Here is a 26,195-nt window from a genome sequence, read left to right as displayed (position 1 = left end):
CTCCACCCAAAGAACACCTTGGAAAATGCTTGGCACATAGTCATCCCTCAATACATGCTTGTGGAATGAGATAGAGTGTTTGAGCAGAAACTAGAGTTGCATATTTAAAAAAAAATTGTGTGTGCATATAAGTTAATGTGTTACTTTTTTATTACTTTAGCTAAAATACCCTAGAAGAGCCCAATAGGAGGGAAGAGAGTTTATTTTGGTTTACAGTTTGGAGGCTGACAGTTAAAGACTGGGTATCCCCAATAGGCTGGCATCTGGTGAGAGCTGGCAATGGTGGAGTGTGTATGGAGGAACTATCACATGATGAGCCAGGAAGTGGATGCAGTAAACACATTCTGCCTATATTACCAACTTTTAGAGAGAACTGCCTTTCAAGTGCGAGGCCTCAATGAACTAAAGACCTCTCACTGAGCCCATCTTCCATACTTTATTATTAGTTTAAATCGCCACCCCTAGCCCATCAATCCATTGACTGTTAACTTTGGGGTTTAGACATCTGCATGAGTTTGGACAGCCAAACCCTGTTGAATCATAACACATAGAATTTTCCCCTTTAATCATTTTTAATGTAAAGTTCAGTGGCATTATATTGTTGTGTAACTATCATTATCCACTCCAGAATTTTTTTTAAATCATCTCAACCTGAAATTCTGAATTCATTAAATGATATTCTTCATTCCTCCTTTCCCTCCTCCAGCCCCTGGAAACAACTGTTCTATTTTGTGTCTTTATAAATTTGACTATTCTGGATACCTTACATGAGTAGGCTCATACACAATTTGACCTTTGCCTCTCTGGTTTATTTCACTTAGCATAATGTCTGCAAGGGTCATCCATGTTATATAGTATGGGTCAGAATTTCTTTCCTTAGGGCTAAATATTTCACTGTATGTGCATACTGAATTTTGCTTATCTATTCATCTATTGATGGTAGAAGATACTTTCTCACGGAAGATGCCTGACATCCCATGGTGTGGGAGGGCAGATGGGTTCAGTTGTCCCTTGTGTCTTTCCTGATGGGTAAGGATGCCACATTTTCTCTCCTGTAGATTTGTGTTGACCGCTTGCTCTGGGAGAGGCAATTCTGGACAATTAGAGAAAGTCTAAAACCTTTGGGTATGAAATCAGTTCTGTTCTAGTGCTACAGTGGAAGCTTAAGGTAGAAAGAATTTAGTGAAAGCTGTGAGGATGAGTTACTTACTTTATGGTTCATAAATAATGAAAAAATGGACTCTATGTCTATAAACATTATTTATATAAATTCTTCATTGAACAGGTAACTACAGGCTAAATGCTAAAACCAAGGAACAAAACCTGGAATTAAAAAAAGCAGAACTATAGTCGTCAAGAGCAATGGAGAAATCACTTTGTTAGGGTGCCCAAAGGGATTTACACTCAGTTTCTGGTACAAGGGTGTACAAGCTGCCAATGGGATCAGCATCCCTGGGATGCAATGGGCTGGCTGGGTGGTATCAGGAATGTCTCAAGAGGGACTCCTGTGGGCCGGCGCCGCAGCTCACTAGGCTAATCCTCCGCCTAGCGGCGCCGGCACACCGGGTTCTAGTCCCGGTCGGGGCACCAGATTCTGTCCCGGTTGCCCCTCTTCCAGGCCAGCCCTCTGCTGTGGCCAGGGAGTGCAGTGGAGGATGGCCCAGGTGCTTGGGCCCTGCACCCCATGGGAGACCAGGAAAAGCACCTGGCTCCTGGCTCCTGCCATCGGATCAGCGCGGTGCGCCGGCCGCAGCGCGCCGGCCGCGGCGGCCATTGGAGGGTGAACCAACGGCAAAGGAAGACCTTTCTCTCTGTCTCTCTCTCTCTCACTGTCCACTCTGCCTGTCAAAAAAATAAAAAAAAAAAAAAAAAGAGGGACTCCTGTGTACTCAGATGTGGCACCTCTGTTGTTGATTTCTAACATTCTGTCTTGTTTGTGTGTTTTTTTTTTGTTTGTTTTTCATTTAATAAAATAATCAGAGATGATCACTATTTCAAAGGGGATATATATCAGGTTTTGCTTTATTTTGACCTTGAACGGACATTCATAGTTCCTTCTTCCATGTGTTTCATACAGCTCTGGGCACTAAGAGTGCTTTTTAAGAACATGGAGTGACTCTTAAACACCCTCTCATCTCCTCTCTTAGGACCCCTCTCTCCTTGTATGCTAACTACCAAGCATCTGACAGAGCATACAAGGGTAGACACCCTATTTGCCTCCTAGGTGAGACTTTTCCCCATCAATCTTTCACTCTGAAGACCAGACAGTCTGGCTGAGACTCAGCCTCATTCTCTACTTTGAACTGATGTATTGAGGGGGAAGCTTCAATTGATTGTTAACAGGAAAAATGTGGAAGAAAAGGGGAAAGATTGATGGATTCCAGAGGGAGTGTTTAGAACTTTGAGATGTGGTGTTCACATCTCTGAGAACTTGGTAAGACCCTGTGGCCCCTCTCATGACGACAGGGGTGGGGTTTGGAGGGGAAGAGGGATCTCAAGTTAGGACTCCAACATGCTCTCCCATGTCTGGATCTAGGCTGCTATTAGGATGGTATCACTCTTCACTCCCATTGGCTTCAACAGGCTTCTCGGGGCTGCCTGGGGACCTAACCACCACGCACAACATGGTTTCTATGGGAAAATGCATTTTGAGTACTAGAAAACTGACACACACTCAAACTTTTGGAGCAGAGCCTGCTCTTAAGTTGGAGACTGCTTGAATACCACTTTCACAGCCATATTATATACAGAGGCCTATTTTTAAGACATATGTCTATTTCTAAGACATTCAGCTTATATAACAATGGGAATGGGAAGAAAGAACTGATAGAAGTAGAATCTTGTGCTTTGTAGGGAGGAAGGAGATGTGAATATTCATTGTATAGAATGTATTTATTTCTACATGGAAACAGAGTAGAAGACACTGAGATGCCTAAAACATCCTCTAGGCTGTGTGGCCCACCCTTATGGGCTTTTGTTGAGAAGTTCCATATCCATGCCATTCATAATTTTGAGGCAAACAATTGAATTTCAGTATAACAGCGAGAATTTCATTAAATTTAAAGGTCGAGGTATGGTCATTTTACAGGATTTACCTGAGTTATGACGTACCTTTGTTCCCTTTCTCCTCTCTGTTTGTGGCCTCAGGTTGATGCATGATGAACTCCCTGATGTATTGCTTTGCCCCAGATAGGTCTACCTTGCAGGAGCCAGTAATGAGTTTGCCTGGGACCATGTTTGGCACCAGTTTTTCCAGAGTTTTCAGTAACTCAGGGTCAACATTCATATCCGTTGGTCAGCAATCCAGTGTTAAAATATCCTGGTTACTGAGTCTACAAATGAGCCAATCTAGATTCGCTTCCTGTCACTTTGAATAACTTAGCTCACCCCAGCAATTCATGGAGTTATATCAATTTGTTTCAGTTTAACTACTTTACATCTACACAGCAACTGAAGTCAACTTGGGTGATAACCAAATGCAATAGGCCAAACAATTAAACTGCTCTAGTTGGCTAGTGCTATGTTCTTAACAATGAAAAGTCACAAAAATGGTTCAACTGGCCTTTGGGTTGGCAGAGAGCTGTGAGATGAATATTCTCCGCCTCTCCAACTGTGTGTATTTTATTCATAGACTACCCTTGAATTCTAGACAAAAATAAGGAATGTAAATGCCGTTGTTTTTCAATTGTGAATTTAGGAAATGGAGTTTCAGTTCTGATTCACACATCATATTTAGAATAGAGTAGTTGATGTCTTGTAACAACAAGAAAGATATGGAGAAAAAGAGGACAGGACCAGTGCCGAATTCCTGGGAAAAGCTGAAGCTTCCCCATAGTGCTCTCCATGGCATTCACACCTACCTCCCGTGCCTCAGTGAATCCGGGAAGAGAAATCTAAATCCAAATCCAGGAAGAGAAAACTCATGCAGCGTGGGTAGCTTTTCTAGGCCTGATCTTTGCCTTGGCACATAGCTTTTTCTCTTCTCTCCAGAAGGATAGATATATTTGGGCCAGTGAGGACAGGAGAGGGTTAAGTGTGGATGTTTCCTGAAGATCACCACAAGATGAAGGGGCCCCAGCAGAATGGCCAGAACACCAGGTCTTCAGGAGACCTCAGTTTTGGTTCTTGATTCATCACAAACCAGCAGAGTGATCTCAGGCAGACCTCTTGCTTTGTGTGCGCAAGCTGGCTGCTAGCATGTCTTTTGACCCTACAACCAGAGCCACTGGTGATGTGTATGGGAGGACAGAGAAACTGCTTGTGTCTCTGGACCCTGCTCCTGCCAGCTCCAGCAGCAGACAGCTGGAGCTGTGTTGCCTCCAGCCTATAGCAGTTCAGTTTCTGTATTGATTCTGATCTAGTAGTTTGATCTTTCAGTCCCATGAGCTAAAGAAACTTGAAATGAAAAGTGTGTCATAACCCTAGATGCCACTGTTGTCACTTTTACTTCAATACCACCACCCTTTACTCTGCTGTCAGCATCATCATCATAATAGAAGTAAGTGCTGGGCGGGCTCTGTACTAACCACTCTGCCTTCCTAATCTCAGTGTTTTTAACAGTTTCACAGGGAGTTGCTGTTCTCATTTTTCAAATGAAGAGCAGGCTGGATATGCAGGCCACATCTACCTGATTCCAGGGCTCCTTCCCTTAAGTCTTCATGATATGCTTTGTAAGATTTTCTTCTTTGTTCCTGGTGCTGTTTTCTACCTAGTTTTCTAGTTATATAGAAGGGACAGAATACTGTCCTGAAGTCCAGGCCACATGGATTTGGCCTTGACTCCTTGGCAAGTGTTTGCCTAGACTCTGAGCCTAAAACCTGCTCCTTGCTTTCCAAACTAGCGATTGGTTTTAGGCTTTCTGTGAACCAAACACCCAAGCTCTGATGCCAGGCCCACCTGCATTTGAATATCACCTACCATCTAGATCATCCACTGCCCTTTGCTCTCCTTAGAGTTGTTTTCCTAGGGAACTCAGGGCCTGCTGTGGCCAAGGCTGACTTTATCAAAATTCTTTGGAGCCCTTGATCATTGATATGAAGATGGCTAAATGCTTATTGCATTTTCCAAGTGCTCCCCTGGGTTTCCTTCATCCTCCACCTGCACTGTCCCTAAGTTCACTTACGACCTCTGGGGCTTGTGGGGAGGGTATTGGAACATGGTGATCCAGCCCCAGGCTGGAAGGTGACCCCAGGGGTCAGGCCAGCAGGGGGCAATGTCTGGGTTCCTCACAAAACTCCATAAATAGAACTCTTGGTTTATTCCCGTGTTCATTCCATCTTCACTTTTTTTTTTTTTCTTTTTCTTGTGGAGAGCTCCTGAGTACAAAGCCGCAGGGGAGAGAAGCTTTTTCATAGAGTTGGCCCGGTCTTACTTTGCCTCTGCTCCTTGCAGGACTTGGTTGTTTTCCATCTTAATTATGCTCTTTGCATCAGTGGCTGGCAGGTACACAACCTTTAAAGGAGTTTATCTTAAAAACCCCACTCTTTCTGGAGTCAAGCGGTTCTGTGGGGGAAACTGTGAGACTTCCAGGGATGGTTGCACGTGCATGATTGTAGGTGGTAGCGAGGGAGTAGTAACAGCTTTCTCATTTACCATTACCTTGGGGAGGTCAGAGCTTGCCAGCATGGGCTAGGGATACTTATACAGCCCCTAGCCTTGAGTTTTATGAAAAACACTGACTTCGGGCCGGCGCCGCGGCTCACTAGGCTAATCCTCCGCCTAGTGGCGCCGGCACACCGGGTTCTAGTCCCGGTCGGGGCGCCGGATTCTGTCCCGGTTGCCCCTCTTCCAGGCCAGCCCTCTGCTGTGGCCAGGGAGTGCGGTGGAGGATGGCCCAGGTGCTTGGGCCCTGCACCCCATGGGAGACCAGGAAAAGCACCTGGCTCCTGGCTCCTGCCATCGGATCAGCGCGGTGCGCCGGCTGCAGCGCGCTGGCCGCGTCGGCCATTGGAGGGTGAACCAACGGCAAAGGAAGACCTTTCTCTCTGTCTCTCTCTCTCACTGTCCACTCTGCCTGTCAAAAAAAAAAAAAAAAAAAAAAAAAAAAACACTGACTTCTGCCTGTGATACTGCCGCTGAATCAACTAAGGACAGTGACAACCATGTGAAGGGAAGTCAGGACTTCTCAGTAGATAAAATGGGTGGAAGCATCATGAATTGAGTTACATCTCAATAACTAACTATAACATATTTTTTTTTGGTTAAGACTCTGAAGCTTCCTGATTGAATGCAAATGTCATCTGCCAGAAATAAGTTTTTAATTATCAGGCATTTTTATTTTAGTATAAATTCATCTTTAGATGGCTCAGTTTGTAGGCTCAGTTCACCAAGTTTATAGGTCTTCCTCTATCTGGAAGAACTATTTGGTCAAGGATAGATAATCTACCCATTTACCCTTTAATTCACTCATTTTAAGATTTTTTTTCAGTTCAGCTGTGTACTCTGTGCTGTACAGGGAGACTACAAGAAAACCTGGTCCCTTAAGGAAGCTGATGGGAATCTAGAATTCTGCACAGGAAACTCTGCAGTATGATGGAGATAAGTTATAGTTGGCAGCTAGACCATGTGCTGTAGACATAGATGCACCATGAGGTTGAAGGAAGCAGGTTTAGATAAAGCGCTAAAAGTAGTTCCATGGATGAGCTAAGATCTTCACTCTTGGAATTACTATATGAGGTCAAAATAATTAAATATTAGAATGCATGGTAGAGAATATATTTTGCAGAGAGAGAAAATGGGTGCATTTAAGGATGGGTATTAATTTTAAGGAAACATCGACTATTTGAGTCCATAATGGTAAGGCAGAGAAAGTCCCCACTCTTCTTTTTCTGCCTAATTGCCTGAATTAATTCTCTAGCAGTGTCCATCTCTGGTTTTAAATTTTCCAGTTCCCACCCAATTCCAACATCAACTTTGTGGGCAGTCATAATGCTCTGCCTGCATGTAGCAGGTGCTAAAGAAATGTATTGAATCAATGAACAAATGAGCCACAAATAGTTTTGAGCACATCTGCTAAGCTGAGCTACTTCAGAGCCTTGATTTTGATTTTTCTGAACTAAAGTCACTTTATGCTCACTCTGCAAGTATAAAGGAGAGGATATTCCACAAACAAATGCCATTTTTCAATCACCGGTCAACGTTCCCATTCTCTCTCTATCTCTTGTGAGCATTCATGTAGTCTCACTCAAATTTAGTCAGACACAGCAGTTTATTCTCCAGTTTACATGGCTGGGTGCAATGAGACAACTGAGCCCAAATGATGCCACCCTTGTTCTTGCTCTAAGAACATAAAATTCATTTTTAATTTTATATCATATCAGTGAGGAATTTCCCTAGAAAAAATTTTTAAGTCTAATTCATAATAAAATTAGTCACCCAAAGGCACACAAAAGGCACACAACTCTGATGACTTTAATAAGTGTACCTGCTTCGACCTCTAGTAACCTATTACATCTCCAGAGGGTGAGCCAGCTGGGGAAGAGGATTAGGGTTCCTGACCCACTTGTAACACTCTGAGTGGCCCCTCCAGCTGCACAGAGGTCAGGCAGAGGGTGGGCTCCCCAGTACAACACAGATACCAGGATCTCTTAAAGGGATGTAATGACTCAGTGTTCCTGCGGAATCCCGGTAGACAAACTTGTCACCATCGCCCAAATCTCCAGGCTGAGACTGAATGTAAGCTCTTGTATAAAGAGGGCCCACCAGTGGGGCCTCACTGCCGAGGTCAGTTTCCCATTCTGGAGTCTGGCCAGGCCTTGGATGAGTAGCCCTGTTCTTCAGTTCAGTCCCTAGCCATGTGAGAGGAATCTGGGACTGGGACCAACACTAAGATGCTTTTGTAATCTATTCTCTCTGCCCTCTTCCTGTTTCTCTCCAATCAGGAAGGCGGAATACAGAAACTTGTGCCAAACTCCTAAGATGTTGACCTTCCAGTCTGCCCTATCATTGCTCAGGTTTTGTCCCATCCATCAAATGGCTGTGCCAGGGGCGGGGCCTAGACTGATCATCACCATCATGCCTGGAGAGGCCAGACAAGCACTTCCAATACACTGTTGCAATGACAACAGCTGTGACAAGCCATTAGCTTGCTCTAGTGGGGGGTTACAAGGAGGATAAAGCAGATAGTTCTGAAATCTGTGATGGTTTTATAATTTGGTAAACACCCAGCAGAACAGAACCGGAGGCAGTAGGGCTTATGTTAGAGAAGTAATGGACAAAGTCAGACTCAGTGCAGCAGAAGAAGGCTGGGTCTCACCAGGGTTGAATGGAAGATGCCCAGGTTGAATGGGACAACTTTTGGGACTAGAACTGTGTAAGGAACCTAAACAAGGAGAGTCAAGGGCAAAGAGGGCAGGTGGACAGAGTTCTCTTATGTGAAATCTTGCCAGGTGAGCCCTTCCCAGTCATGCTACCGACATGACTGGAGGCACAGCATGGAGAATTTGGTTCTCAGTACCATTTTTGGGCATGAGGCAGCTCTGTTTTGGGCTAGACCCAAGATTTCCCTTATCCCAGGTTGTGAGAACTGTGATTGAACCAGAGTTGGTTAGCATGCAGGGTTTAGGGCCTGCAGTAATAGGACTGGGTCCACCCTGTTACCACTCTCTTGCCTTGTGTACGTCACACAGCATCACTTCCTGTTTCATATCAGGCCCCAGCACATGCTCTGTGTGTTCACCGCCTGCCCAGTTCCTCTCACAGCAAACTCTGCCCACGTGCTGCAGCCCCATCTTGCCTGCCTCTGTCTGGCCCTCTCTGAACCTCCCATCATCAGCAACAACATCAGTGAATGCTTAGATTAATTACTGATTATCCCGTAGGTCACCCTGATTTCCTTGTTATGCTGATGTTTGCCTCCTTTTGTATTTCTCAGATGGATGTCTTGGGGCTGGTCCTCTGTCATGTTTATTGATTGATGGTTTGATGTTTCCTTTCCTTCCCACCCTCCTCATTGTCCTAGTTTCTCATGAGAGTTTGTGAGGGATGAAGCTAAGTTTATCTTTTCTCTCTTGCATTAGAACATTGCTTGGGTGTTCGTTTTCTAAATTGTGTTTATGGTTAAACTGAACTGGTCCAATGTATCAAAAATGCCAATAGTGCCTTGGCCCTCCTGGGTATAGAATTGGTTTTATCTGTGTGTGATGTTTGTTATTTCTATGTTAGTAACGTATCTTTGCCAGGCATAAGCTGAACACATCAGGATGAGGAAGGTCTGGTGCATAATTGAGTTCTGAAGTTGCTCATGAAGGGATGAGAACAGAGGCCTGGAAAGAGTGACTTACTCCACTGGAAGTGCTAGAAGGGTGCTGGCATTGCGGTGTAGCCAGTAAAGCTGCCACCTGTGACACCAGCATCTCATATGAGAGCCAGTTCATGTCCTGGCTGCTACACTTCCAGTCCAGCTCCTTGCTAATGGCCTGGGAAAAACAGCAGAAGATGGCCCAAGTGTTTGGGTCCTAGCCACCCATGTGGGAGACCCAGATGAAGTTTCGGGCTCCTGGCTTTTGCCTGACCCAGCGCTGGCTATTTGCAGCCATCTGAGGAGTGGACCAACGGCAAAAGATCTCTCTTTCTTTCTCTGTCTCTCCTCTCTCTCTCTCTCTCCCCACTCTGTAACTCTTTGAAAATAAACAAATAAATCTTTTAGTTTTAAAGAAGGTGCTAGAAGGGAAGTCAGGTCTGTGAGTGAAGCCCAGAGCCTGTCTGGTGTAATAACCACAAGCCACATTTCAATAATAGGAACAGAATCAGCAATGGTGTCCCTGAGACAGGTAACACTATAAATATGAGTCTAACTAACTGCTGACCACCAAGTCTAGGATGGAGCGTGGTAGGGATGGCTGAGCTCTGTCTTTGGGGTCTGTGATCCTGCTATAGGAAGTCCAGGTTTATTTATATTTACATGGGGATTGGAGGACTCCCAGCAGCAAGAAGGGGCCTTCTCTATTGAGTAAGAGTTTTCCAAGTCTCTGCTTGTGCCGCATTTATTATTGTCCACTGGACAAAACAAGTCACATGCCCAAGGCCTGAAGCAATGGCTAGAAAAATCCAACTCTTGATGGCAGGAACTTAGTCCCATTTTTCAATATAACCTCAAGAATGAAAACAGAGAATCTGTGTTTTAATTGGGTATCAGGTTCATTCATTCATTTATTCCTTCTTTTTTTTTTTTTTTTTTCTAATTATCATTATCTGTTAGGCAAGCCTTGCGTCAGACCTGCTACTGAGTAGATGTGGACTTTGCCCTCAGGTATTCACATCGTAGGAGGGAGATACACAAGCTACAACCTGAGGTTCCAGGTGGCCAGCATGGTAGTTGGGGTATACCTAGGATGCAATGAAGAGAGACAGAGAGGGGCCTTCTGCCAGAAAAGGAGGCCACAGAGGGGTTGGTACTGTGGCAGAGTGGGTTAAGCTACCACCTGCGATGCTGGCATTCTGGCATCCCATATCATGTGGCACTGATTTTAGACCTGGCTGCTCTACCTCGGATTCAACTCCCTGCTTATGTGTCTGGGAAAGCAGCATAAGATGGCCCACGTGTTAGGGAAAGCTCCAGGCTCTTGGCTTTAACTTGGCACAGCCCTAGTCACTGTAGCCATTTGGAAATTAAACCAGCAGATGGAAGATCTCTCTCTACCTCTCTCTCTGGAACTCTGCCTTTCAAATAAAAAAAATAGGAGAGGGGCTCATAGAAGGAAGCTTTTCTGGGAGTAGCGATGGAAGAATACAAAGCAGAGGATGGGGCATTTGGGGAGCAAGGCAGACATGAGAGCTCAGCAACAATTGGATGTTGAGCCTGAAAATGAGGTACTGAGGCACTGTCGGTCCCTCCCGTTTCCAGCCATGGTTGATACTGAGCACCAGGGTCATAGTTGGGCTTGAATACACAGAGAGTAGGAATTGAGGGACGCTAGCAACATGGAGGAGGAGAAGAGAGAGTGGAGCTGGGTCCACAGGGGCTGCAGCCAACTATACTGGCTGCACCAGCACCCTGTGCCCCTGTGCCCTGTGCCCTGGGATCTGTGCAACTGTGCCATGTATCTCCTATTAAACTGGCACCTCTTGAGTCACAAAGTCAGTGCTGGCCAACAGCCATAACAGAGCCCGAGGACCTCATCACTGGAAATAGCTTCCCAATTCCCCCACACAGATTGTGTCCTCAGGGGACAATTGGATGTGAGAGTATCATTCACTGAGCTTTCCATGCGTGGGGGATGGGAGCAGGGAGAGAAAGAGAAAGAATTTCAAGAAATGTGTATATTTATCCTGGGCCGGCCTTAAGAAAACACAGCCGCCAATCCATCAAAAATGAATTTGAGTTTGGATAACATTAGCGTTTAAGGCGATGCTCTTCTCTTGTATTGATTCTCTGTGGGTTGAAATGGAAACAATTTTAGAAATGTAGTCTTAGGTTTCCTTAATCTGCGTGGCTCAGGGAGGAAAAGGCTGTTGTCACTCGTGCTAATAACCACAAGGAACACGGTTCTAAAGTGCTTAGCTGGAAAATGAATTCCAGAAGCCAGCCCTGGCCATGCCTCCAGGGAAGCTGTTTCCTAAAAAATCAGCCTTTTGCTTTCTTTCAAGAATGTTGCCTTAGAGGACATGACTGGGAAGGAGGAACTAATATGCAGAATCGAGGGTTCCCAGGATGGGAGGAGTCAGCATGGGGTGGTGGTGGCAGCATGGGACTGGGACCCTAATTATCACTGGCCAGGTAAGGGAAAAGATTGTGCAACTGACATTGGCCATCACAGGGAGCATTGTGCCTCTCATCATTTGAAAAAGTATCTGCTAGAAGTACCATTATGAGATTCTAATGCATTAGTTTAAGGCACTGAAGGTCCAAATGTCCATGACATTGAATTGTCATACATCAAGTTATCTTTTGTGGCCTCTGAGCGTCCTGGGATGGGGGATAAGTTGGGTGGAAAGCAGAGGAAGGGCCGGTGCCACAGCTCATGGCTCAATAAGCTAATCCTCCGCCTGCTGCGCCAGCATACCGGGTTCTAGTCTCAGTCTGGGCTCCGGATTCTATCCTGGTTGCTCCTCTTCCTGTCCAGCTCTCAGCTGTGGCCCAGGGAAGGCAGTGGAGGATGGCCCAGGTTCTTGGGCCCTGCACCCGCATGGGGGACCAGGAGAAGCACCTGGCTCCTGGCTCCTGCCATCGGATCAGCGCGGTGCGCCGGCTGCAGCGCGCCAGCTGCAGCGGCCATTGTGGGGTGAACCAACGGAAAAAGGAAGACCTTTCTCTCTGTCTCTCTCTCGCACTGTCCACTCTGCCTGTCAAAAAAAAAAAAAAAAAAGTTTGTAGCATGAGACACTGCTATGTAGTATGAGCCACAGCAAGGTTTGTAGCATGAGACACTGCTGTGTAGAATGGGCACTGAGTAGGGAAGAGAGAGCAGGGTGGGATCAGTAAAGCCTAGGAAGAGGTCGTGGGGTATCTGTGTTTGGTGTCTAGCTGCCATGAGGCTGGATACTCTCAAAGGAGACCTCTGCTAAAGAAAGTCATGTCTGTTTGTCATTTGGACTGAGCTTCCTACAGTTGCAACTTTTGAAGTTCTGTGTCAACCTTTTGCATTTTGAGGCCCTGAGGAAGGAGATAGTCCCTTAGTGAAAAGGGCAGTCAGCAGCCTCCCTCCCTCAGCCGCCTTTTGTCTTTTTGCCTCTGGCCACCCATACAGCCCTTGTGGATATTTGCATAAATATGAACTCTATTTGCATAAAGTGTGGGCACAGTTTGCAGTGTCCCCTGGAGGAGCAATCTGTCCTGTGACCTTTTCCCTGTTTGTCACCTGAGGTTTGTCACTTCACACCTCTTTTCCTTCTCACCCACCCACTTATCCTGACCCAGATCTGGGGCACCAGAGCACAGGAGGAAGTTGGAGGGTGAGCATGGACAGCCCTGTTTTTTGGGCCACCAAGAAGAGGCTGAGTCCTGCCTCCCTAGAGAGAAGCAGTGCTTTTCCTTTTCCCCAGGACTTGGCTTCTAGCAATTATGATCCACATATCCTCCAGCAGCTTGCATTGAAATACTGCCTGGGAGTGTGATGAGACTCAGCCCAACAGTGATGTACCAGAGAGATAGGGACTGGGGCACACCAATGGGTGGGGCCTCCCCGAACCCCTTGTCCTCTCATCTGGTGGTTAGAGCTCTGGGGAGTGGGCTTCTTTTGTCACATTGTTCAGGCTCCTTTAGATGTCTGCTGACATCAAGAGTCAAGGTTTGGCTGACGCCATGGCTCACTAGGCTAATCCTCCGCCTTGCGGCGCCAGCACACAGGGTTCTAGACCCGGTCGGGGCGCCGGATTCTGTCCCGGTTGCCCCTCTTCCAGGCCAGCTCTCTGCTGTGGCCAGGGAGTGCAGTGGAGGACGGCCCAAGTGCTTGGGCCCTGCACCCCATGGGAGACCAGGATAAGCACCTGGCTCCTGCCATCCGATCAGCGTGGTGTGCTGGCCGTAGCGCGCTGGCCGCGGCGGCTATTGTAGGGTGAACCAATGGCAAAGGAAGACCTTTCTCTCTGTCTCTCTCTCTCACTGTCCACTCTGCTTGTCAAAAAAAAAAAAAAAAAAAAAGTCAAGGTTTACATCAAACGAGGTCCCATCAGGCACAGACTGGACTACCCAGGAACAGGAACTCAGGAGGGCAGGAGGGCAGGGTCATGCACTGGGGTGATGGAGTTGGGGCCTTGCAGGGTTTTCAGAATTTAAGCCAACTCTAGTGCAGGGAGATCTTGGTATTCCCTTAGAGGCAGGAGCTTGTGGTCTTTTGTGCCTTTCATTAATGACCAGCTACCTCCCCTACTACTTACTCTGTCTGGGTTAAGAATTTCTGTTTCCTTTTGGCTTCTGCTTATATGGGAGCAAACCCAAGACTTGATGACTTTTGGTGTAATCTGTGGTCTCTTTTTCAATTGACTCTTTAATCCCACAGAAATACCAGAGAAAATAAGGTGAATCTAGCTCATTATGACTATCCCTGTTTGATCACAATTTGTGTGCCGTTTCCTTCACAGGCCTGTGGCCAACACAGAGATTGGCTTTCCTGAGTTAAGTGCTCACTGCAGTTCTAATTAGATCAGGCATGACAGATGATGGGGAAGCCATCCAGAGAGACCTCTTAGAAGGGGTGGTATCCATGGCAGGCTCCCACGGCTTGGCCTGACCCATATGCCTAGGTGTCTAAAGTGATGCCAACTCTAGTTGTGGTCAGAGTAAGTGGTCATCTACTCTCTGTGCCAAGGAAAATAACTGCATGGTCCTCTGCATCTACCACTGTAGTCTTCTGTTGGCTTGTCCATCTGTCCTGTCTAGGATAATCCTCACCACATCTACATTACCCAGTGATGACTTGTGCAATAAATAAGTTCATGGTGCCTAGAGTATCATTAAAAAAAAAACTCCTTTCCTTTCTACTTACCTAGGTTATAAGCATGTTTAGCATAGGAACCCTATTTAAAATTTTTTAACACTTAAGGACTAGGCACACAGTGGGAGATTATTAAATATTTCCTGATTTACTGCTTGGTAATTATGCAGAGAAGCATTGCAGAGATATTAGAGGATAAGACCCACCAGCTCTCTTAATCGGGACTTTTAGAGGACTTTGGGTCATCTTGTCCAATATTAATACTACTAAACAATTATAATTAAACCTTTGAACAAGGAAACTGCACAGGTAGGCTGAGAAACTGAGGACACAAAATAATGTCTTATTTTCAGGGCCTCATGAGCATAGCATAAATTCACTTGACTCTAAGGAAGAATTGACCCTCTTAAACCTCATTAACTCAAACTCTGCTAATTAGAGTTAGGAATTACTCAGAACTGCAGGGCTGGATTTTGTTTTTGCCTTTTGAAAAATATATCTGTAAAATCAGTAGACAGTGTCAGAAGGGAAGCAGAGTGGGAGAGGGGAGGAGTCAGCTGACTGCTGACCACCAAGCCCAGGCCCAATTCTGATGCTCAGGAAGCTCTCCCTGATGGCTTCCTGCTCCTATCAAAGTTCAGAGTCCCTTCTGTGTGTACCACCCTCCATTATGACCCTTTGCACCACGTGCTGCAAACCTTTCACAATAGACTGGAACCCTGAGGACACTGCCTCTGGTCCCTTCTCTCATATTTCTAGCTCAGATCCTGCCTAACCAAATGTTTGCTCAATGAATAAGTAAAGCAAAGCTTCTACAGAAACATTCTTTACATAAAAATGAAGACTGTGTTCATTACAAACAGATATTATCCTAGGAATAAGATTTTACAGTTTTTAGCCAAGTCCTGAACAAATTCTTCTCCTAGGTCTAGTATTACTGTGAGGGGACAGATGGGCTAATAGGCAGCTAGGTCTGTCCTGGTCAGAATGAGGGAAAAGGAAAATCTCTTTAAGAGGGTACAGAATGCTTACTTCTCCACCAAAGCTACCGACCAATCATACCTTTCTTATGGCTTTTGTTTTATTGTGAGCAAATTAGACAAGGTAAACAGGATTACAAATCTGGCATTTTTATGGGTTTTGTCCCCATACTCTGTTAGTTGCTATTCTATTATTTCCCCAAAAAATTGTGCTTAAAATACTTCACTTCCACCAATTTTTTGGGTCTGAGTGTCTCAGAGCACCCCTCCTGCCTGCTGTGGCAGGAAGTTTCTCACCTAAATAAATCTTTGTTTGCTTTCTTCCTTGTCTGTGTGAAAATTCTTTGATGTGAGACATAGAACTGAGGTTGCCTTTCTTCACTACCATTTTACCCATAACATTACCAATATGAATTTTGAAAAGCCAACTTGATAGTAAGATTAATCTTTTTGCGTAGTTAACTTGTTGGTAATTAGCTGTTTAAGGTTAGGTTTTATTTTCTGGGATCCCAAGTCATGAAGATGAAAATGAGTGAGTGAATGGGTGATTCCCTTATGGTCTCCTTCATTGCCACTCAGGTCCTCAACCTATAATTTGTCTGGGTTGCCTCCTGATAGAACTGAGTACAGAGAAAGAAGCAATGATAGATTTGGTGGGCTGTACAGGCGTGTCTGGAGCTGGAGTCAGTTCAGGGTAGGGTAAAGGGTAGGGTTGGCAAGGGGTAGGGCAAGGGGAGGGGAATATTCAGCTTGGCAGGAGACATTCTTATGGTGAGTGCTGAGAGGTACTCCTGATGGTACTGATCATGCCCTGGCAATTGGTCAGCTTCAGAGTGTCTCAAACAGGGGTAGGGGACAATCAGGTGTTGGTGACTGAGGACCTGATCAGCAGGTGGCATCCCAGGAGCATTGCCAGTCCTAATGTCCTGGCCTTCTACACACAATAAATGAAAAGAGGAAGATGAAACCCCAGTCCTGTAATTTATAGAGAACAAAACATGTCTCTGTGTTCAAAGAAAAAGACAGATTGAGTTTGTGAGAATTGAGGTAGGTTTTTCAAGGTCACAGGAATAAGATAGTAGCCATGTTACTAGTACTGAGACAAAAGCCAGATGGAGACAGAGGTGACTTGAAGTTAACTCCTCTAGGTAAGAACCTACAGTTCTTTTAATTCTCCTTACTAGTAACATTTCTCTAGAGAAGAGGTGGGTTAGGACGGATGTTGGGGGGAAGTGATATAAGATTCCTGGGTCTCCCGTATGAGATAGTGTCAGACTTGGTGGGCTACTTAATCTGGGAGCAATTCCTCTGTTGATTGCCAGAAAACCTGAAGCAACAACAATTATAATGACAGAAAGTTGCTTAAAGGTATTGGAAAGCTAACAGACTACAGAGGAATTGCTCAGAAGACAAAACTCTAGAGATGTAAGCATTGGCAAATAATCTTCAACCTGAAAAGCTGTGTCATAAGAATACAGGTGAACCAGAAGTAAACAAGAACAACAAAAACAAGCCCCTCTCAAGCATTCAGACAACCCTGAGAAACTGAACCGTATGGCACAGAAATTCTCAATACCTGAAACTGAATTAAGGTCTTCCAAGATTGCTATTATTCTCAGAGATTTAGGACAAGAGAAAGTGGAAATAACCTCTGATGAAAGAAAAGGCCAATTCCTATCTCATGTTATTTCTGTAAATAGTTTTTCAAATACATTGTCTGATATACAAAGATAATCAGATATACAAGGAGCTATAACCAACATGAACAAGAAGTTGCCCAAAGAAAGACACATAGGGTCTCTAATATTGAAAATGTCAGGCTTAGGCTTTAAATGAACTATATGTACTATTTTCAAGCAATTAAAAACAAGATAGAAATTTCAACAGAGAGAAAGAAATTATAAAATTGACATAGCAGATTTGAAAACACTGAATTACATATACATTATAGATGTAAAAACATATAATACTGAAAGTCAAGAACATCATGGAATGATTTATCTAAAGATTAGACATAGTTGAAGAGAGAGTTACTTAACTGGAATATAGGTCAGAAGGAAATATCTAGAATGAAGCCAAGTAGTATGAAAGGTAGAAAAAAAATCAGAAAAGAAGTAACAAATGTGGGGAAACAGTCAAATGCTCTATTGTCTATTTATTTTAAGTCTTAGAAACAGAAGAGAGGAAGTGGAGCAGAACTATTTGCAGAAATAACGTATGAGAAATTTCCAACAATAGAAGACATTAAGTCAAGTGTTAGAACTGTTATGAACCATAAGCAAAACAATTAAAGTCTCATAGAGCTAAACAGTTAAAAGCTGCAGAAAATCAAAGACAAAAGAAATTTAAAAATAATCATGAGTGAAAGGTAAATTACTTTCAATGGTAATAATTAGACTGATGGGTAACTTTTTGATAGGGAAAAGAAAAAAGTCAAAAGACAATAGAATGATATCTGCTTCTGATATATGCTAAAATAAAATTATTGTTCATCTAAAATTTTATCTCTTGAGAAACTACCATTTAGGAATTTTTTAGACCAAAAAAAAAAAAAAAAGGAAAATCGTTGCCAGTAATTTTACACTAAAGATAAAGATTAGGGCATTGTTCTGGTGAGAGAAGAATAAGCTCAGAGGGAGGGATGAGAATGCATGTAGAAATGAAGAGAAAAAAATTAGGAAGTGGGCATCTGGCCTAGCAGTTGATGCCAGTCAGGATGCTCACAGCTCATGGCAGAGTGTTTGAATTTGAGTCCCAGCTCTCCTCCTGACTCCAGCTTCCTGCTAAGGAGATCTCTGGGAGATAGAAGGTGATAGCTCAAGTACTTGGGTCCCCGTCTCCCACATGAGAGATTGGGAACGAGTACCAGGCTCCTGGCTTTGTCCTGGCTGAGTCCCAGTTGTTGCAAGGATTTGGAGAGTGAAACAGTATCTCGCTCTGTCTCTGTTTCAAAGTAAATGAACAAAAAGATTAAAAATACTTTAAAATAATTTATTCTATTGAATATGAAGTATATATTAAAGCTATAATATTAAATGGTAGTATTGCAGTAATAAGCTAATAAATGCAGCCTCATGAATATACAGTCAGCTGATTTATGACAAATATGGGCTACATTTCAGTGGGTAAAGGATGGTCTTTTCAAAGAATGCTTGGAGGAACAAAATAGATCTCCATATGATTAAAAAGATAAAGAATCTTGAATGCTATCTAACATCATTTAATAAGAAATAAGTTATGGAGAGGTTGTTTGTAAAAGGCAAAGTAATAAATTTTATGGAAGACAAATTAGAGATCATCTTCATCTTTTCAGAAGAAGGAAAGGTTTTTATTTCTATTGCTTTAAATATTTATTTTTTGAAAGGCAGAGTGACGGAGAGGAGGAGAGAGAGCCAGTGAGCTTCTCTCTGCGATTTTATTACCTAAATGATTGCAACAGCCCTGGCTCCAGGCTGAAACGTGAAGTCAGGAATTCCATCCTGGTCTCCCATGTAGGTGGGAGGGCCCAAGTAATCGACCGGTCCTCCATTGCCTTCCCAGGTGCATTAGCAGGAATCTGGATAGGAAACAGAGCAGCTGGGACTCAAGCCAGCTCTGATATGAGATGCCAGTGTCACAGGTGGTGGCTTTACCCACTGAACCACAATGCCAGCCTGAGGAAAGATTTTTATATAGGAATTGAACAATACTAATCATAAAGAAAAAGACTGATGTTTTATTTATATTCCATTTGGTTAGTAAAAGGTCTATCCTCAAAAAGAAAGCATGAAGTGAGTAAAGATGCAGTCCTAATTGAGAGAGAAGACATTCGCCACACATATAACTAAAATGCAGTTTCTAGGGTAAAGAAACTCTGAAGATAAGTTAAAAAAAAAGACAGTTCAAAAGAAAAATGGACAAGAGACTTGAACAGGTACTCCATAAAAGGACGTGGTCACACGACAATGTGTCCATTTTTGTTAGTAGTCAATAATAATGAGACAAATGGAAATGAAAGCCACAATGAGATAACACTACAGAGTCACAGAATTGGTAATTAAAAAAATCCTGTTACTATCAACTTTTCAGGGGCTGTGGGGCAATCAGAGCTCTTGTACACTATTGGTGGTGGTGTAAATGGACACAACCATGTTGGAAAGTAACTTGTGCTTTCCAAAGCTGAAGATGTCCATACCCAAAGACATAACAACTTCACTCCTAACTAAGCATACAGTCAGCATAAATGCATGCACACATATGCCAAAATAATTAACCCAAATGTCCATCAACAGGAGAGCAGATAAATAAGATTTGGTGTATTCAAACAGTGGCATGCGGCACATCAATGAAAATGAGCAAGGTATTGCTGTATGGGCAACACAGATGAATTTCACAAACCTATTGTTAAGAAAATGAGTCCAAATTAAAAAAACACATTTATAATTACTTTTATATAAAATTCCAAAATGGACAAAATTCAACTGCAGTGTTTAGGAATGCAATTAGGTGATAAGATTAAAATGAAAAGCAAACAAATGATTACCATACAGGCAGTAAAAATCATTGCCTTGGGTGATTGACAGAGAAGGGGTTGGAAGGCTGCAGGGTTGCTGGGCATGTTTTCTTCTTGACCTGGGAAGCAGTTAACCAGGCATTCATTTTATAAACATTTATTGACATGCATATTGGTATTTTAGATCCTTTTCTGTGTAGATGATGTAATCTTCCAACACAGAGAGGTGGGCTGATAGACAAACACCACTTACCTTTTACCTCCTTCCCCTCCACCTCATCCATTTCCTCCTCCTTTTCTTGAGCATCATCCAGGTCTACACCTCCTACCTCTTATTTTATGTAAAATACAAAGAAATATATTTCCCAAAGAGTTTTTTTTTTCATTTTTTTCTTTTATTCTCCAAAGAAAAGCTTTCTAGAAGACATGTGGTAAGCAAAAAGGACTGACCGGAATTGCTTGTCATTGCAGCTTGTTGAGCAGCGCCTCACACATCCCGTCAGGCTGCAATTGTGGGGGGTGGGAGAAGTAGTGCTGTCTGAGGTTTGAAGCTCTGAAGGAAGTCAGTAAACTCTGAGATTTTTAAAAATACCCCTTTGTCTTGGTGATATATTGTATGATTCTTGGAATAAGGTCTCCTTGTAGGTGTGGGCAGATTGCATGAATATGGAGAATGGTGGGATGGTCTTCCTTAGCCTTGAGAGACTGTTCATGCACCTGCCACTGTACTCTCTACCCATACCTGTAACCTCTTAGGGTTTATAACTTTGGTTCATAATTTCCCTCTCCAATTCTCCCAAAGGCAGTTGTTCCTGGGAGGTGGGTATTGGTATTGTACTCATTGTCTGTCACCTCTGTGAGAATGTGTTACTGGCAACTCTGCTTCTTGTCTTCACTCTAGGCTCAGGCCGAGAAGGAGGGAATTGCCTCTGTGCTAGGAACAAGGGAAGGAACCAGGAAAGCTGCAGGGATTTTCAGACCTCCATGCACATATGACTCAGCAAAGGAGAGGGGGAGAAGATGGGGTGGCAGCATTCTAGACTAATCAAGGGACAGTTCTGCAGAGCCCCAGGGAGTCCCTGAAGCCAGTCCATTGGCAGAGGAGTCACTCATTTCCCGGAAGCCAGTCTGCCTTGGTATCCCTGCCAGATTCCACCACTGCTGAGGAGCAGCATGAGAGAGCTGTGACTCAGTGTGACACTAGGATGGATTTTTAATCTTAGGAGCTGGGGTCTCCTAAGGCTCCATGGGAGTCTTCTTCTTGTGGCTTCTGTAGCCCAGAAGAGAGGAAAGGCGAGCCCAGGCTCCAAGGCTTCCCCAAAGTTGGGAACTTAGGATGCACCTGCTGATAGCATGCATTGTGGACAGGTAGAAAAAACCCTTGTGCTTTGCCATGGTGGGACTCTTATCAGACTCTGTTTGGGAAAAGCAGGATGTGGAAGTCTGAGTTTTGAATGCTGTTTCTGCTATCTTTTTTTTTTTTTTACCAGCTCCCTGAGCCAGCCCAACTGGACATGACATATTCTCTGTCTGGATTTTAAGTATTTCCCTGAACCAATTTCACTCTGTCTCCCATCTGGTCCACTTCTGATGCCCGTGATCGGGGATTGTGCATTCATCTTCTGATTTCTCACCACACGGTTGGCTCCAAAGCTTCCCACTTCTCCTCCTCCTAGTTCAGTTCACCCTGCCCCTAGGGATCCCTCAAATCATCTTCCAGGAAGCATCTGCGGGCTCATCACCCAATGCCACATCTGAAGAATGGCATTAGTGTTGTGAATCGATCGCACAGGGCTGCATGGCTATCTCTTTGTTTCCCTCTGTGCCTTGCACTTTTTTGGTCAAGAATCTACTCTTTTATCCCTGACATATCATCTGGCACAAAGTAGGACACATTTCACTTCTAAGAAAACTGCAGGGACTGGTGTTATGGTATAGCAGGTTAAGCTGCTGCTCACAACATTCTTATATGAATACTGGTTTGTGTCCTTGTTGCTTTACTTCTGATCCAGCTCCCTGATCATGGCCTGGAAAAGAGCAGTGAAATATAACCCAGTGTTTGGGCCCCTGCCACCAATGTGGGAGACCTGGATGAAGTACCTGGCTCCTGGCTATGGCTTAGCCCAGCCCTAGCCATTGTGGTCATCTGGGGAGTGAACCAGTGGATTGAAGATCCGTCTCTCTCTCTCAAGACAATGCCTTGCCTCTTACTCTCTCTGTGTCTCTCTTTCAAATAAATAAGTGAATTCTATAGAAAAAAGGAAATTGCAGATGAGCTATCAACAGCACTCTAGAGGGTCAGTATTAAAACTAATCATCAACTTGCACTCTGACTGGGAAAGTGCATGTCTTCTGGCAGCAGGAGAAATCTCTGGGAGCCATTCTAGTTTTAGGGGGAAATGGTAGCATTTTCAACCCAAAGAGATTGAGAGGCATGTATACCTGGGAGGAACAGCAGACCTGGGCCTGCAGACATGGGAGTCTTGATCATAGGGTGGGTATTTACTCAAGATAGCATCGAACCACTCTCCAAATAGTTGAGATGAACTTTCAGGCACAAAAGCTTTCCTGGAAGAGTAGCCAATCTCTTCCAAAGGTGACACACTGATGTGCTTTACATTCACCCAAGATTATTCAACTAAAAGTTCGAGATAACAAGAGTTATATACAGTCCAGAATATTATTAGTTGATAAGTGAATATGCCAGAAAGTACTATTTGTTTCAAAGAAGGAAAAACAATTCTAAACCGGGGGAAATCCAAGATACCAACTTGTGCTGAATCTTTAAAAAAGGGAGAGAAGAGGAAAAAATCTCCAATGGAAAAATCTATTAACAAAATGAGGAGGCTAGTGTGGGCACATCAACTCTGGCTATATTCAGAAGTGTCCAGGAGATTCCACTGGTCTGCAGGATGAGGCCACATTTACCTACACCCTTTCAACAAATCTTTTCAAGGCACAGGTGCCTGGGTTAGATTGGCCTGGGTTCTATTCCTCTCTACAACTTACTTGTGGTAAGACCTTGAATAAGACATTCACTCTTCTGGGGTCCTTCTTTACCATCTGTAAACCCAGTCCCTCTGTATGTCAAAGGACCTTTGTGAGGATCCAAAGAGAACAAATTTCTGAAAATCCTCCAAACACAGCACAGCACTTAATGCTGGTTACTATCATCAATTCTGACCTCTTTGATACACCTAGTGCCTTCTCCATTCTCTGAATTCTGAAGACCCCCAATGCATATATTGCTAAAATTTTACTACTTGAATCATTTCTTACCTCTTAATCACTTCATGGGTTTGTAGGAGCTTCTTAATTAGATCATAAGCTCACTGTGGCTGTATGCCTTGTCTTCTATATTCTTGGAATGCTCAGAACATTGCAGGTTCATGATAGGTATTCAAAACTTTTCATTTTTTTTGCTATATCCATGAGGACTAAAATAATCCTAAAGAGTTCCCAGAGGAAGTAGATCTTGGGATTGACATTGACAGGTAGGCAATGACAGGTAATGTTCAAGGGACAGAATGCGTGGTGAGGGCAATGATGTGAGATTGTGAGATTGTGGCTTTTTTTTTTTAGCTTTTTCAGATGCCTGATTCTCTTATAACATTCTACAAGATTTTGAAGTCATTTATCACTCTGATGCTTTGCGAGAATATCAAATGAAACAAAACCAAAAGAGAAAATATCCATCCAACAGCTGGACAGCTCAGTTATTTATAGGGACAGGAGAAGAAGCCAGTGTTTGGGACTCAGCAAAACATTCCAGTCAGCTTGGAGTTGACCAGCCCCTGGAAATGCATGGGTCTAAGCATTTTCTCAGCTGCAACTCTCCAGAACATGTGTATTCGAAGGGAGACGTAATCCATCTGCTTCTGATTCATTTGCATTGAACTCATCAAAAAAACTGTTGATGTGTCCTTTGCATGGCCAAGTTTTCTATGGGTTTTCAGGAAATCCCATTGTATCACTGAATTCTTTTCAGTATTCTAGGTTCTTGAGATTTATCTCCATTGCTATCCCAAGGAGAGTGGAGAGTGCTCTGAACTGGAGTCATTCCAAACCTGCAAGCTCTACCTTTTCCTTACAGAGTCTCAGTGACTCCCAGAATCTGACCATCTTGGAAATAGAACAAAATAGAAAGCATTCCCAAGGTCTCAGATCTCTTGTCCTTGCTCCTAGCAGAGCCTGAGGGATGGCCCAGGAGAGGGAGAAAGTGCTTCAGAGGCAATTTGGCCTGTAGACTAATTATGGGACAAAGAGAGTTTTGATTCTAGACACTGTGTGACCTTGAGCAAAAACAGTTCCTTTTCCGTTCTTCAATTCCCCAAAATGTGGTAGGAGAATGACATTGCAAGTTTTGATCCATCTCCTAGAGACAGCTCATGTGGTTGATGTGTGGTTTGTGACTTTAGAAAATAAAAATATCACAGTTAGAAACTGTTATTCTTCAGATGCCCAGATGGAAGTCTGATCCTTTCAATAGAATGTGTTCTGGGTACCTTGTCTCTGAAACTTGGCATGCACAATGCTGAGTCAGCCATCCCCAATCTTCTTTAGGCTGAGTTTGGGGTACACGTCCTGAGTGATGCTGACTGATCCACAAAGGGATTGGGTTTTTCGTAGCTGACTCTCCAGCCTCTCTGCTAAGTATGCACACTTGGGCAAGTGTTGAATGAGATTTGTGTCCATGCTTGCACATACATGATTAATACTACACTGGAAGAGATAAATGTTTGTAATCTCTATAGAATCAAAAGCTGAAAATCAATGTGGGATCTCCTAAGTTCTTTTCTTTTTTTTATTTTTATCTGAAAGTCAGAGTTACACACACAGAGAAAGGAGAGAAAGAGAGACAGAGACAGAGAGAGAGAGAGAGAGAGAGAGAGAGATCTTCCATCCGATGGTTCACTCCTCAATTGACCGCAACGGCTGTAGCTGTGCCGATCTGAAGCCAGGAGCCAGGAGCTTCCTCCAGGTCTCCCATGTGGGTGCAGGGGCCCAAGGACTTGAGCCATCCTCCACTGCTTTCGCAGGCCACAGCAGAGAGCTGGACAGGAAGTGGAGCAGCTGGGTCCTGAACCGACACCAATATGGGATGCCGGCGCTTACAGGCCAGGGCATTAACCCGCGTGCCACAGCGCCGGCCCCATCTCCTAAGTTCCAATCCAATCTCAGCTGCTTTGTGCTGCTTAATAATTGGAAGTGAATAGACAGCAATGAGAAGTGCTGGGATTGGCATTAGGGATGGGAAAGGGGATTTGACAGGACCTGTTGGAAAGCAGGGGTTCTAGAAAAAGCAAATAATTTCATGTCTGTGCCCTGTGAGTTCCTGTTGTTTAATGGGCTGATTATCTTCCTCTGTCCATCCATCATATGGAGGGGATGTGACAATGGGGCATGACCTTGGGCACATTTTGCTTGTGTCTGCACTACTTGGTTTTGGCCAGAAGAGAAAACCAAGACACTGCCAGATAGACTGTGCTTCCCAGATGAGCTACTCAGTATCAGAATGTCCAGACCTGAAGGGGGTGGGTGGGGGAAGGGAGGTAGAGTATATGCTAATCACAAAAGTCATATAGACAGGGACAGGCTGTGAGGGTCAGAGGGAAGAACTGCATCAAGGGAAGAGAGAGGAGGTGGAAAGAAGAGGCATAGGGAAAAGCAGTGTGGGATGGGGTGGGAGGGAGAGGAGCAGAGTGAAAGGGCAAGATGGAGGGCTTTGGGGTCAGAGCCAGAGCAACTACCTGCCAGGTGAGCTGCCCAGCCAGCTGCTGCAACATCTGCATGCTGGTGGGGGTGTTTCCAAATGAAGCTGCCTCTTCACGGACTTCTCCTCCTTGAAGTCCTGTGCCTGCCCAGTTGTGCCCCTCCCACGGTGCTGGCTCTTTCTTTTCATCTTGGTCAAAGTGCTAAGTCAGCTCTGGATGTGGCCAACCCTGGGGTCTGCCAGAGGAAGGAGACTTTGCTTACTGGGCATCATGACTGTAGGCTCAGGAGGAGCTGATGGGCTGCACTGATGCACCTCTAATCTCCTCTTGAGTAGTCCCAGGGTCATAGAAAACATGGAAATGAGGGTAGGGGTACAGAATCTGGAGGACAGAGTCACTGTATGGTCTTGGCCAGTTGTGTCTCCTCTGAGTGTCAGTCCTACCCTCTGTAGCATGAAGAGTCAAGTCTCTTCCTAAGAGTATAGGGAGAAAAGCCATTTCATGCAATCTAATGAGAATTGTAACAATACTAGGATGCTAGTCTTCATTATCAGGTTCTCGAGTTTGGGTAGAGAGAGTTCACGTGGAAGTGGGCGCTGTCCTTTCCTTGTCGCTCCCCGTCTTCGTGGAGGAACGA

At 44.2% G+C, this 26,195-nt stretch overlaps 1 long non-coding RNA gene across 1 annotated transcript in view; it reads left to right on the top strand.

Moving 5' to 3' along the window:
- The window catches only part of LOC149123739 (uncharacterized), a 121,070-nt gene that overhangs the window by 78,278 nt on the left and 16,597 nt on the right, over positions 1–26,195 (top strand). The window lies entirely within an intron of this gene.

This window comes from Oryctolagus cuniculus, chromosome 10 (assembly GCF_051225735.1).
Source record: "Oryctolagus cuniculus isolate XC-2025 breed Fujian yellow rabbit chromosome 10, ASM5122573v1, whole genome shotgun sequence".
Taxonomy (NCBI): Eukaryota; Metazoa; Chordata; class Mammalia; order Lagomorpha; family Leporidae; genus Oryctolagus; species Oryctolagus cuniculus.
This window is presented reverse-complemented; position numbering and strand designations above follow the sequence as displayed.